This window comes from Arabidopsis thaliana, chromosome 5, assembly GCF_000001735.4.
Source record: "Arabidopsis thaliana chromosome 5, partial sequence".
In the NCBI taxonomy this organism is placed as follows: domain Eukaryota; kingdom Viridiplantae; phylum Streptophyta; class Magnoliopsida; order Brassicales; family Brassicaceae; genus Arabidopsis; species Arabidopsis thaliana.
The window spans coordinates 13,390,242-13,403,368 of record NC_003076.8 but is presented as its reverse complement, the minus strand read 5'-3'; the positions used below and the strand labels follow the sequence as shown (position 1 = coordinate 13,403,368).

General features: G+C 37.7%; 4 pseudogenes across 4 annotated transcripts; 1 reads left to right on the top strand and 3 right to left on the bottom strand.

The window, feature by feature from the left end:
• Window positions 1-534: 534 nt before the first annotated feature.
• Window positions 535-2,817, bottom strand: AT5G35145 (annotated as a pseudogene; the record flags this gene model as incomplete). The annotated part of the gene is made up of 1 exon: window positions 535-2,817.
• A 670-nt stretch (window positions 2,818-3,487) lies between these two features.
• Window positions 3,488-6,280, bottom strand: AT5G35142 (annotated as a pseudogene; the record flags this gene model as incomplete). Its single annotated transcript has 1 exon — window positions 3,488-6,280.
• Window positions 6,281-7,355: 1,075 nt separating this feature from the next.
• AT5G35140 lies at window positions 7,356-9,061 on the bottom strand (annotated as a pseudogene; the record flags this gene model as incomplete). Its single annotated transcript has 1 exon — window positions 7,356-9,061.
• A 2,034-nt stretch (window positions 9,062-11,095) lies between these two features.
• On the top strand, window positions 11,096-12,640 carry AT5G35130 (annotated as a pseudogene; the record flags this gene model as incomplete). The annotated part of the gene is made up of 1 exon: window positions 11,096-12,640.
• Window positions 12,641-13,127: the final 487 nt, after the last annotated feature.

Below are 13,127 nucleotides of genomic sequence, written 5' to 3'. Positions count from 1 at the left end.
TTTGATGCAGACATGATAGTTAAAGATTAGATTAAGGTTCAAATTGATAGGGAATGCATCAGATCATGACAGTGTGGTCGAGTAGAGCAATCTAGGCATGGTTCAGTTTTACTTCAATTTCACTGACTACGCAACAAATAACTAGCAACGAGGGCACTGAGTTTATTCGGTGAACCAAAATGCTTACAAGAATATCTCATCATTATCCCCTATGCATATGCAACAATCTTAAATGAAACATTCTAGACTCGATCCTAAATGTAATGCAACTACATGAACACTCAGTTTTTGTGAAATCATTTTTTGAATTTTTTTAAAATTTTTTTCGTTTTTCTATGCCTTAGATGAGTGCAGACTCAAGAGTATAAACAATGCAACACTCACTTCTTGAACCCTCCCCCAAACTTAAATCACACAATCCACTGTGTGACTAAACATGGAAGAGAGTATTCAGGATAAATCCAATCACAGAAACAAAATAAAGAACAAATCACAAGAGATGATATAATACAATGGTGAAGTGAGGCGCTTACCTCAGTCGAAGAATGAACGGAGTTGGTCGTCAATGGCTGCTTGTGAATTCTCCCAGGCCATAGATGAGCCGCCCTGTTCTGTGTCAGCTCCAGCATGTGGGTACTCGACCCCATCAACTATGTGGCGGCCAACATCGCTCTGAGGATACTCGACCTCTCTCCTTCTACTGCGGCCAGCACCACGGTCGAGTGATCTCCTCAAGTGTATAAGGCGTGATTTGCTGCTAGAGCGAACGAGTGTAGCCTTCCTTCTTCTCTTGTGCTCCCGGGACTCGAATGATAAATGCCTAGCAAGGACATGTGAGACTCTCTGCTCACTAGGCTCAGGCCTGTGTTGACTTGGCTCAGGCTCATCAAATCTCTTCAATGGCATGTCTAGAGGAGGGTGTCCCTGTGGGATAACTGTAGTGGAAGAGGAGCAGCTCAACTTATCTATTAGGAACTTGATAGTTTTGAAGCACTTGGCGAGTAGCTTGTCCTGTTTCTTGCACCACTTCTGTAGCTTGTTGTTGTTACACTCAAGCTCTTGCTCTCCCTCGCTGGAGGTACATATTCACTACAATGATATATGCTAGTGTCAAGCTCCACTTCTCTGTCTTCATCCATCCCATCCTCAGCTTCTTCTTCTATAAGATCATCCTCACCCAATGGCGGAGCGTCCTCATTGTATAGGTTCCCAAGCTCAGGCCTAAAATTAATGTTTTCTCCCTCTATTATGCGTGTAACCTTGGGCTGGGGAGAAGGATGTTGGCTCTCTTATCCGTAGAGTGCTCAAACTTGAAACGGTGCATTTCGCCAAGCATTGCGAACTCTAGGAATTCGAAGTGATGTAGATGCTTAATATCCATTACCCGTGGCTCGAGTCCATCAGATGTGATTGGGACTCCACAAGCGATCAGAATCGGTGTCACAACACCGCCTATGCAAAGAGCGCCTCGTGCTCTCTTGTGGTTATTGCTGACAGCCCTTCTCTTGTATCCACACATGTGGATCAGAAGAAGTATAGAGAGAGGTGTGTCATTGATTTCACCTTGGAGAGACATTTTGTTCTTGGTTTGGCGGAGAGTGCCTTTGAGAGCCATATCGATCATCTCCATATCAGAATTGGTAACAATCCCTATGATCTCTCGGGAGTAGAGGACATTGGCTATAGAACGCTGGAAGTACCTGATGACAGGGCTGCGTATCTGATTGCTCTTTGACCTGGAAGAATTCAGCGGTACAGAGTTGCCAATGGTGATCCCTAAATCTTTCAACTCTTCTCTATCATACTTGGGCTTAGTACCCGTTCCACTGGGGAAACCAAACAATCCTTCCAAGCGCTTGATTGATAACCTATACTCATGACCATACACAGAGAATCTCAAGAATCCCAATCCTTCGCATTCCAAATCATCAAAGGTCATACCTTGGTAAAGCTCCACTTGCAGTGTGGAGAGGAACTGAATCGTTTCTTCTTCATATGCTACATACGGATAAGCCATTAAAGTGTCCAGATGACAACTCTAGTACAAGTGCTGAACATCCTCCAGCAATCCAAGTTGTGCGAGTGTGGTCGAGCATGAATACCTTGTGCTACAGAACTCTTTCAATTTGAAGAGCTTAATATATTCCTCAACAAACAATACATCAGGTTTATGCAGAAGTTTGGTGGCTCTTCGAGTATGCTCAGGCATGTACTCGTCTTCCAGATCCTCAGCTATAAGCTCATATCTCTTTGTCATTGCTCTCTTCCCTCGGGCTATCTCAGCTTTTCTTCTGAAACTATCATATTCTCTATGTTCTCTCTCTGGCCTTGAAGACGACGACTCTGTCTCATCCATGTTGTAGTCAGGATCAACTGAAGAACTGCCACTATAATTACTCATGATTGTCCTGCAGAAGATTTAGAACTCAAAACTCAAATGTCAATAGGTCTGTCTCAAAGATAACAATGAAACCAAAATTGTAATCAACAAGCAATGAAATGGACCAATTTGGTCGAGTATAGTATAATACTCGAGTAAACTAAAGTGCTCCCCAGTTACTCTATCACGAATTGGATCGAGTAGATTAGAGACCGGTGGTCGAGTAAAGTCTCTGAAGTTGAGTGGCTCTGTTGATTGCTAGCACCAGAGGTCGAGTGAAATTTTGAGGTCGAGTTCAGCCGGTGAAGTCCAGAGGTCGAGTACTTCTTCGGTGAGTCAGAATTGGTAGGGACGAAACCATAAGTCGACGGTCGAGTCCTGTGGTTGTAATGGAGTAGTTCATGAGACTTCGACGGTGAACGAGGTGGGGAACTCGACTATGGCGACTGAGAGAAGGTCGAGTATGGTGAGAACAAAGTGACGGCGAACGGCGAAGTGAAATGGTCGAGTATAGCGACGAACTCGAGTGAAGTTGAGTCGACTGGCTCTTTGGTGAGGGATGGCGATTCGTGGTGGAGTAGAGAAATTGGAGTGTCGGTGGAGAGACGAAGAGAGATGGGTCGAGTAGGTTTTACTTTTAGGGAATGTGTGGTCGAGTTCAAAAGGTGTGGTGGAGATTGATTATGTGATTCTCTCTCCATCTTTTCTTCAGGAACAAAACGCGTGGTCCACACTCTGTTGACTTGTCTTTGGACTTTGTTCCCTGTTGACTGGGAAAACTTTAGGAAATCTTCTGTAAATTTGATAAACTCCCTACAAGTCTCTGTAGCTCTTGTTGGTCGAGTATAATGATGATTTAAAAAATATGGGTTTTAAACCTCACATATACTTGACTGATATACTCGAATTCATGGTCTCCAGGTGCAACAGAAAGTTTTAAAAATTTTGCACTCCACTGGGCAATACACTCGATCTCCAGGCCTTCTGTAGAGTAAAAGTTTTGAATTTTTACTCCATCTCCACGTTGTTTCTTTGTTCCTGAGAACCATAAACACAACGAAAACAAATGAAAAATAACAAGAAGTAAAAAATTTATTTACAGAGATAGTCATGGGACTTTCTCCCAAGTGAGCTTGTTTAAAGTCATTAGCTCGACTCCTTTACTCCTTTAATCATTTAGAAGTTCCTGGAGATGAACCGACGTCACCTCTGGGAGGATTTGATCTGCTTAGTATTTCTTGAGCCTTTGACCATTTACTGTGAAATCTCCACTCTTACTAGCTAGAGTGACTGCTCCATAAGGACAGACTTCAGTGATACAGAAAGGACCAGACCACTTAGACTTAAGCTTTCCAGGAAAGAGTTTCAAGCGAGAGTTGAATAGCAGCATCTAATCAACAACTTCGAAATCCTTGGTGATGATCCTCTTGTCATGGAAAAGCTTAGTTCTCTCCTTGTAGATTTTAGTTACCTACATTAGTGTTTCTGTAGGAGAGGTTTGGGTTGGGCTTGTAGTTGTTGTAGCCCTTGTTGAACCCTCCTTGGTTCTGAATGTAGCACATTGATAATAGGTTTTTAGTCAATTATCCTAAAACACCAATCATGTCGTTGTAGTATTTTAGGTTGTCAATCCAAATGGGTGTGATGCTAATAATCAAGATGCAATCAGAGTTCACAGAGTCAAGCCAACCAATAATAGGTTTGGGTGTGTTCTAGTAGTTCTAAGTGAACATTTAGAAAACAGAAATTTAAGCAGAACAGTAAAAACACTAGACCAACACAGCTTGTTGCCAAGCACTGGGTGTGGTCGAGTGACAGGTGAAGTAATAGACAGAAAATGTAACAGAGATACTCCACTGCACAGTCTGTTGCCAGACAACTGGGTGATCGAGTATAAGGTCGAGTAACAGGAGAAAAATACAAAAACTAAGTAACAAGTAACAAGATGCAGTAAACAATAGCAGAGTTAACAAAGAAATCAATTGGATGCAAAATTCCCGAGGATGGGGTAATTGAGTAGTTTTGTTTCCTCAGTTTACAGGTGATTGACATGCTCAATAAATTATTCCTAGACGACAAGTTCGATAACCAAATCTAAGTGCCACCGCAACAGAGACCCTCAAGTTAAACCTGTCCCAGACTCAATCACCATTGACGAGAGCTAACCTAACAGGCATTACAAATCAACAAGTTAAAGCCAAAACGCTCCCTGCAACCAATACCTTGGTACAGAGCCACGAATCTCTAGAGTGGTTCAGATATTTCATCGAACACCTTTTGGGCGTGGAAATGTCTGGGCTCAAATTCCAGTTGATCAGAAAGCAATAGGCATTAAGAACAACTAATCCAGAAGGATCTATAAATCAAACTCAACCACCTAGCATACTGAGAATTCTAAACTACTTTAACCCATCCTCAAAAACTTATTCACTACTCAGACATCATAGTAGAAATCATAAACGATGAATAGAATGAAAACATGATAGCAACAGAGTAATGGCAAGATGATAACAAGATGAACAACTTAGTAAATGAAATCAAAAGCAAATCCTGAATACTAAATAGATTAAGAGAAATCCGGATTACAAAATGTCAAGAACACAGTGTATGCGGAATAAAACTTAGAATAACGAAAATATAAAGTACATGCTACTAATAGCGAAATATTTCAAAACCCTAATACTCAAAACGACGCAGTATTGGGACGGATTAAGAATGGTACCCGACCCAGGTGGTCGAGTGAGTGGTCGAGTGATGAGCTGGAGGTGATGTAGGTACTCGACCATGTGGTCGAGTAGTATGATCGAGTGAAGGTGATGTGGTGGACGTGATGATACTCGACCAGGGGGTCGAGTGATGTGATCGAGTGGTTGTCTTGGTGGTACTCGACCTGGGGGTCGAGCGGTGATGTGCAGTGATGAGGCCATCTACTCGACCAGGGGGTCGAGTGGTTTGTTGAAGTCATAGAACCATCTACTCTACCAGGGGGTCGAGTCTAACAGCTTGTCTAGCTTTTCATTCAGATCCTTGATATCTTTGCTCTATTTATTCTCAGTGCCTCTAGTTCCTCTCACTGAGCGATCATAGTCTTCATTGTAGCACCCATCAGATTGTGCCAGATTTTCGACCAACTCCCATCCTTCTGCTACTTCCTTATTCAGGAAGTTTTCGTTTGAGGCAGTGTCGAGTAGCATTCTGATCTTTGGTAAAGCTCCTCTGTAGAGTGTGCTCAATAATGATGCTTTCTTAAAACCGTGATGGGGGCATTGAGTGGTGTAGCTTTTAAAGCTCTCTCAAGCTTCACAGAAAGTTTCATTGTTTTTCTGTGTGAAGCCTGAGATCTCGTTCCTCAATATAGCTGTGCGAGCATTAGAGAAGAACTTGGCAATAAAAGCTTTCTTACAATCGACCCATGAGGTGATGGAGTCTGGGGTCAGAGTCTTCTCCCAGTGGTGTGCCTTGTCTCCCAAAGAGAAGGGAAAAAGTCTGAGCTTAAACATATCTTCAGTGACACCATTGATCTTGGTTAGGCCATAGAGCCTATCAAAGCTGTCAAGATGGTCCAGGGGATCTTCCATAGGTAAGCCATGAAACTTGTTTCCTTGGATCATGGAGATGAGACCACTCTTGATCTCAAAGTTGTTGTTCTGAACTGGTGGGGGGCACTATCCCTTGTCTTTGGTGATGATTCATTGGGGCATCACCAGCACCAATGTTTCTTGGTTGATCAACATTAGGTGGGTCTTGAACATCATCTGGTCTATTTTGTTGATCCATAGCAGCTGGTCTTTGCTGATCTGAGGCTGCCTTTGCTTTGGTTTCTTGTCACTCACGAGCTATTCTGTCAATTCTGTCTCTGAATGGTAGTATGTGTGCAGAACCTTTGGACCGAGTTTGCATGCACAAAGATTAGTACCTATACCCCAAAAACATGCAGACGAAAAGATGAGTTAGTAACTTGAAAAATGTAAAAGAACTTGATCTTAACTTTTTCTGATATCTTGAATGTAACAATGCAACAATGAATTGGCAACGACGCCAAATTGATAAGTAGGTTTTTTAGGCCTACTTATGTGCTGAAGAGTGGTGTGTTCAGTTCAATTCCCCTTGAACACTAACACGTCAATGTAGCTATAGGGGGTGTCAATCCAGTCTACTGTTATTGCTAGCAATCGAGATGTGTATAAAAGCAACTAAGTCAAGCCAGATTATAGAAATGGTTGGTTTCTAGTAACAATCCTAGGTCAGGATTCAAACAACAAAAATAAGAACTTAAAAGCCCTACTCGATCATTGGGTCGAGTAGAACCAACAGGCAACAAATTTAAGAACTAAAATGCAATCAACAGGTGACACAAATAACAGGTAAATAAAAGTGCAATCAAGGAGTGAATACAAATAAATCTAAGAATAATAGAAGTTCTAGGGATGGATTCATTGATAAGGGCAACTCTAGGGTTCATCAGGTGGCTAACAGGCGAAAGGCAGATACCCTAGACGATAGATTCAAAAACCAGGTCAATCCACTCTTGTGACAGAGACCCCCACAACTCTACCACTTCTTAATCTCAACTCTCGTTGATGAAACATAGCAGAACAAGGTTTAAGCAACAATCTACCAAAGTCAATAAGCAGTCTAGCCAATCTCTTGGTATAGAGTCTACAAATCTCCGGAATTCGTAGATCATGCATCCATTTGAACGTCTTTTGGACGCTGGATACCTATGGTAGAATTTCCACATTAGCCAGCGAAAACCGCATAGGGGCCAACGAATCCAGAAGGGATCTAACCTAATCTTAACCACCTAACTAACCTAGAGATTACCCTAATCTAATCCATCCTCAAGAACCCTAATCACTACTCAAGCAACATAACTAAGAACTCAAACCCAGAAATTACAAAAATCATATCAAAATGTAGATCTAAACAAGCTAAACAACTTTACTCAAGGAACTAAGTGCAAAAACAAAATATATTAAGAGTAATTAAGTTTTGAAGATTCAAGAACACAAAGAAAAACTAAGAGATAAAAGCTAGATCCATTGGACAAATCCCAAAGTGATCTATTTATACTAAATTTTGAAAACCCTAGATTCATTTGAAGACAAGAGAGTTGAGGCGGTTTGGACGATTGCTCGATCTTGGGGATCGAGTAAACAAGGTGCTGTAAAGTCTGCACCTTTGCCTCCATGTTCCGAGTGATCAATTGGTCGAGTAGATGCTTATCCTCTCCTATTCTTATGCTAAGATGTCTGGTTGAGTGGAGAATGAGGAGGATCAGAAGACGCTTTGATAGATCAACAAGTCTTTTAGAGTAGGTCGCCTTTGGTCGAGTGATTGGGTCGAGTAGGGGATCGAGTAGGAGGGTTGAGTAGTGTCTGCTGCCTCCTCTGTGGCTGCCTGGATCGAGTAAAAAGGTCGAGTGGTTGCTCTGCTGCTTCCCTCCTGGCTTGATAGAGTAGAGGGTCGAGTATAATCCTTGTAAACTCCTTCTGCACCTGAAAACACACCAAAACATGCAATATGTATGCAAGATGATCCTAAATGCCTAGGTGTGCAAAATAAGCTAAATGTGATGCAAAATGATATGAAATAATGAGTGATCACTAAGCTAAATGATGATAAATACATGTCTAGAATGAGTAAAATACAATGTTATCAAGCTTCCAGTTTCCCTTACAGTGAGAGATTTGATCGCACATCCTATCCTTCAGCTTTGCTTCAAACTATATCCTAACTCTCTAGTTTATTGCACGGTCCCAGTTGTATACTTGCTACAAAACAGACAGAAGATATATCAAAAAGTGCAATCAAGTCAAAAAATTAACACAAGAAAACATAGTCACATCATCTTTACACAACAGCCAAATACAAAGCACTCAAATTTCTAAATTAGCACAAGATAACAAGACACCAATTGCACTTACCGCAAAAGTTTCAAACCAACGAGTGATCACTAGTTGCGGTGTCATTGTCCAATTAACATGTGGTTCTTTGAAATCTCTCTTAAATATGCTGCGGACAGTGCCAGCAACAGAAGGGTCTTCGTTAAACCTAAAAAAATAATTCAATCGGACTAATTAGTATAATCATCTAAAACCAAAACATTTTACCAGATTGTTATGCTAAACCAAACAAAACATCTACACAACTAACCCTAAAACCAGAATAGAAACCAAAATATTTTACCAAATTATTATGCTAAACCAAACAAAACATCTACCCAACTAACCCTAAACCATAATAGAAACCAAAACATTTTACCAGATTGTTATGCTAAACCAAACAAAACATCTACACAATTAACCCTTAAACCATAATAGAAACCTAATTATTGTTCGAATGAAGGACATCAACCTACCAAAGAGTTTCCAAAGGACGATTAAGGTCTACTCTCGTCAGAGATGCACGACCGGGACTATCAAGCAACTCATCAAGTGTCAGGTTGTTGAAACGCCCAGATATAGGATTAGGATGATTATTAGAAGCTTGAGGCGATTGATTTTGATGTGTAGAAGAAGTCCCATGCGCTTGAGAGTTTTGATTGGTTGGAGTCAGAGAAGAGGAGGGAAGGCTTCTACCATGAACCGTCGAGTTGTTCTCTTCACTGAGAGGCGAAGAAACACGTTGTTGCTGCTGCTGCGACCAGAATCTTGAGTAATCGTTCCCAGAAAATGACATCCTTCAAAAAATCGATTATTTGCAGATCCTTTATAGCAATTGCCTCTTTTTCAAGTATTCGATTTCACATTCGTATATTACGGGCATCAAAGCTTTGGAACAATTTTTCATAACCTAGTAACTCATAAAGAGGTTATTTTTCCAAATTTACTCTAAAGACAATTTCTTAAAGATGAATTTCACCAAATCAATATCATAATTTAATTTAAATTTCATTCCGAAAAGTATATATTGTAGAAGTTCTATCATTTTGATTCCATTTAAAAAAAATCTGTTAAATAATGATAATGATTGTTTTTAAAAAAATTTCTTAAATAAAATCTATAAAATCAATTCTTTTTGTTAACACTATAAAATCAATTCTTGTGATATTTTTCTTAAGACTTTTATATTCCATTGCCATTTATTTCTCCTATTTACTTATTCACTAGATATTGACCCGCGGTGCGGGTGTATATATTCACTGAAAAGTTATAGATATTTTTTTATAGGAATTATTATTGGTATATGAATAATATATTCTTAAATTTTTTATTTATCTAAAGCTTGGATAATTTATGTTTTATGTTCTCATATTTGTTGTATATTAATTTATTATTAAAGTTCGGTACTTTTTTTGTGGTTTTGTTTTTTTTAGAGGTAAAAAATATTTAAAACTTGTATTATCTAATGAATGTGTAACGTGGAAATTAATATTGTAAAATAAATTTGTTATATTTGGTTTAATTAGAAAAAGGAGAAATCGAAGTGTATTTTCTGCCCCTACCAGAGACTGACACGTGGTACACTGCGACTTGATATTTTTGTTAGAAAGTTAAAAAAATTATTTCAGTTAATATATTTATATATGAATAATATATTAAGAAGTATATCACAGGTCTATATTTTTTATCAAAAATAAATTTTTGTTTTTAAGATGATGTATAGATATATGCTATTGTTTGTTTTATGTATGATAGAACTCGGAATGATTTTTATAACTAAAAGATTTGAAATTTAGTGTTATATTTATTCTGTTAATATTGTTAGTTTTGGTTAGTTTTTAAAATTGTATAATTGTATCTTGGTTTTTAATTCTAGTATTTCACCCATAGTATATATCATCATGTCTTAATATTGACCCAAACTCATCCCACCATATAACTCCGTCTCGTAAAATTAAACATCATTTTGTCATTTTCGATATTAAAAGTTTTTTTAAGTTTAACATTTTAGAATTATAAATATTTAAAATGTTTTATAAATTTTAACATTTCAAAATTCTTAAAATTTGTAATATTTAACTTTTAATAAAGTTTAAATATTTATTAATTTTTGAAATTTTTAAAGATTCAATTATGTAAAATAAAGAAGCAAAGTAACCTGAATAACACTTTTAATTTTGGATGTCTGATAAATCAAGCTTTCGACTTATTCATATTCAAAATCATATTGATTCTTTTTATAATAAGACTCTGAAACATTGCCCAATTTCTTAAGCAATGTGGGACCTTTTATACTAATATTTTTTCTTCATCGATGGAGTAATATATGTCTGTTTTTAAAAATTTGAATTACATCATATGTAGAAAAAATCTAATATTTTATTAACTGTATCTATTTTATGTAAAATCAAATAATTTAGATATAAGAACAAATAAAAATGAATGAAAATCATATATTTATATTTAATGTCGATGGAGAGATTTTAGGAAATTAGCAATTAATTTTGAAAGAGTTAATTCAACTAATTAATGCAATTCAACCAATTGTAAGTTTTTAGTTATAAATTATTTGTCTGAGATTAAATTTGTAAGGATTAATATTGAAATTAGTAAATAGGTGAGGGATTTTTGGCCAAAAATCCTACCAAAAATGTATATGTTGATATTGTTTATTCCAGAGGAAAAAAATATAGTTTTAGGGTTTTATAGAGAAACAAAGCTTCTGTCCGATTTTGACAGCAATCTAGCCGATGAAACCGATTTACATTCCTCTTAATCTCCAGATTAATATACTCTTAAGATTACCTATGAAATCTTTATTGAGATTTCGATGCGTCTTCAAGCTTTGGTCAACTATCATCACCACCCAAGATTTCGGAAAAACAGCACTTTAATATTACTTCTTCCTCAGCTCCTCGAATATTACTTTAAAAGATCACGACTAAAAGAATCTGAGCTTCAGCAGTACACTTTGATTGAGGTAGAGAAGGTAATGCACCAATATGAACACTCACTAACTGAGTTCAAAGATATGCCTAAACCAGATTTAGACGTTATCAATGAACTAGGTAACAGCCTGTTAACCCAAGAGTCACAATACAATGTACACAAGGAAAAGAAAGATCACATCAAACTTTTCAGCACTTTGAATGTTCAACAAAAGGAGGTTTATGATGCAGTTATGGAGTCAGTTGAAAATGGTTTGGGAAAATTATTTTTTCTATATGGTCCTCGTGGAATAGGGAAAACGTACCTCTATTCAACCATCATTTCTATGTTGCGATCAGAAAAGAAAATTGTCCTCCCAGTCGCTTTGTCAGGCATCGCAACATTACTACTACATGCAGGAAGAACAGCACATTCACGCTTTAAGATACCCTTGGATGTCAATGAAGATTCAATATGGCATATAAGGCCAGGAACGATGCTTGCAGAATTAATTGAAAAAATAGATCTTATCATATGGGATGAGGCACCCATGACACATAGGTACGCATTTAAAGCGCTAGACAAAACATTACGAGATTTGATGTCCATGGAAAAAACAGAAGCTAAGGACCAACATTTTGGAGGCAAGACCGTTCTACTAGGTGGGGACTTCAGACAAACGCTACCAGTTATTCCACAAGGTTCTCGAGCCGATACAATCTTAGCATCAATTAAACAATCGTACTTGTGGGACTCTTGCAAAGTCTACTCCCTAAAACAAAACTTGAGACTTCAAGAATCAGAAGAAAAATTTTTTTGCTACATGGCTACTAAGCGTTGGAGATGGAAATGCAACCACCACAAGTGAAGAAAGACATGAAGATGAAGGTCAGATAAAGGACATTGATCCTAAGTTCATAATGCAATTAACTGGACATCATTTGCAGGATATATATTTTAAGCCACAAATGCAGATAAGAGTTTATCAGAAAGTACTTATGCAAACATTACAGAGAGAACGATCTTAACACCAAGAAACGAGACAGTCGATGAGATTACTAATTACATGTTAACACAACTGCCAAGAACATCAAATAAATATTTTAGCTCAGACAATATAGGCAAAGCTGACACAATATCTACAGACTATGAGTCCTTATACACGGTTGAGTATTTAAACTCACTAGAATTTCGAGGACTACCGAAACATAAGTTGACTTTGAAAGTAGGAGCTCCAATAATGCTGCTTCGCAACCTTAATCAAAAAGAGGATCTATGCAAATGCAATGGTACAAGATTAATCATAACACGTTTGGGAAAACGATTGATTGAGGGCGAAATAGTCACAGGTACACATGCTGGTGAAAGGTCATTCTACCACATACAATTTTATCACCACCTGACACAAAGCATCCTTTCTCTCTTCGAAGAGGTCAATTCCCAGTAAGAGTATGCTATGCTATGACAATTAACAAAATCCAAGGACAAAGCTTGAAATCGTTGCTGCTCTATTTACCACAACTAGTTTTCAGTCATGGCCAGTTGTATGTGGCGCTTTCACGTGTAACATTTCCTACAGGTCTAACCATTCTAAAACCACATAATGATGCAGAGAAGACAGTAAAAAATATTGTTTACAAGGAAATTTACAACGGGCTACCTACATAGTATAACCATATACGATTGTTTATTATTATTATTATTATTATTATTATTATTTTCTTACCAGATACGATATTTAATTTTATATTATTAATGAAATTAACTTTCTTTCAATTTGGGTTCAAAAATTATTATATTCTGTATAAATCTAAGATTTATATATGTCATCTATATTTTACCTGAAGAATATATTTGTTATCTGCCATATGTAAACTTCTTGCAGATGTTCCTTAGCTGTAACTAGCGTTTGCGTTAGTGTCTTCAATACCCAA